General features: G+C 44.8%; 1 protein-coding gene across 2 annotated transcripts in view; it reads right to left on the bottom strand.

Annotated features, from left to right (window-relative positions):
* ATL3 (atlastin GTPase 3) overlaps nucleotides 1-1414 on the bottom strand; it is a 50527-nt gene that overhangs the window by 47787 nt on the left and 1326 nt on the right. The gene's annotated exons all lie outside the window — the stretch shown is intronic.

The raw sequence follows: 1414 nt of genomic DNA, 5'->3' as shown, positions 1-1414 counted from the left end.
CTCCGTCTAACCAAAAAAAAGAAAAAGAAAAAGAAAATTAAGCTAGTACACATCACCACATCTATCCTCTTGTTATTTCTCCTGTTTCATGAATTCTACTACAATGAGGTAGTAAACTATAGCTAACAAAATAATGGGCCGGGCACAGTGGCTCACGCCTGTAATCCCAGCACTTTGGGAGGCCCAGGCGGGTGGATCACCTGAGGTCAGGAGTTCAAGACCAGCCTGGCCAACATGGTGGAATCCCGTCTCTACTAAAAATACAAAAAATTAGCCAGGCCTGGTGCCGGATGTCTATAATTCCACTACTGGGGAGGCTGACGCAGGAGAATCGCTTGAACCCAGGAGGCGAAGGGTGCAGTGGAGCCAAGACTGTGCCACTGCACTCCAGCCTAGGTAGCAAAAACGAAACTCGGTCTCAAAAAAAAAAAAAAAACATAGCCGCGCACGGTGGAGGACGCCTGTAATCCCAGCTACTCGGGAGGCTGAGGCAGGAGAATTGCTTGAACCCAGGAAGTAGAGGCTGCAGTCGGCCGAGATAGCGCCATTGCACTCCAGCCTGGGTGACAAGAGCGAAACTCTGTCTCAAAAAACAATAATAAAATAAAATAATGTGCTGGACTACTGCAATACTGAGATCCTTCTCAACAAATTGTTCTCAGGTGTTAAAGTGGCAACAGGAATTTCTGGAGTACAAGCTAATCTCTGTGGGAACCGGGAAAAAAAAAAAAGCACTAATTTGAATTTCAGTACCTATGTTGCAATGCTAAATTCTTTACAGGGATTAGTACTCAGTAGGTTATGCTTCTTAAATCTCCAAAAGTAAGCCAACATGTGAAATCGTACATTTTTGGTCCGTAATTCTAAGACTTTCACAAAATGTTGCATTGCCTCGTATTTGAATTTGAGAACTGAGACTTATTTAAAAATTCTTCACTGTTCTTTTCCTTTTTGCCCTTCGATTTCGCAAGTAAAACGGTCATTTCAACAGCACACACATTACACTAAAATAAAGCCAAGTAAAATGACAGACTAAATCAGATCCATGAATACACGGTGACTCCTTATTTGGTTTTTACTTAATACTTTCACTACATTTCATGTATTCAGGAAAGGAAAAGAACAACGTACCGGGCCAAATGCACTAACTTACTAAAAACCAATTTAGGCCAATTCTTTACAGCGTTAAGTGTGGGTTGAAAACCAACTTTCCTAATACTTGTGGTGAGTGCCTCAAGGTCGTTAGGCTAAACATAAAGCTTCCAAGACACTTCGCAGCCTTCCTGCACTTCCAGAAAGGCCAAATAAACCAGCATCCACCTTCCCGCTCCATCCGGGCCCCGACTTCCCAACCCGAGAGGGCGCTGAGTGCCCGGGCACGGAGGGGCAGCGCCCCGGGGCGCCCGGCTCTGCC

The sequence above is a fragment of the Colobus angolensis genome, unplaced genomic scaffold, assembly GCF_000951035.1.
Source record: "Colobus angolensis palliatus isolate OR3802 unplaced genomic scaffold, Cang.pa_1.0 Scaffold21, whole genome shotgun sequence".
NCBI lineage: Eukaryota > Metazoa > Chordata > Mammalia > Primates > Cercopithecidae > Colobus > Colobus angolensis.
This window is presented reverse-complemented; position numbering and strand designations above follow the sequence as displayed.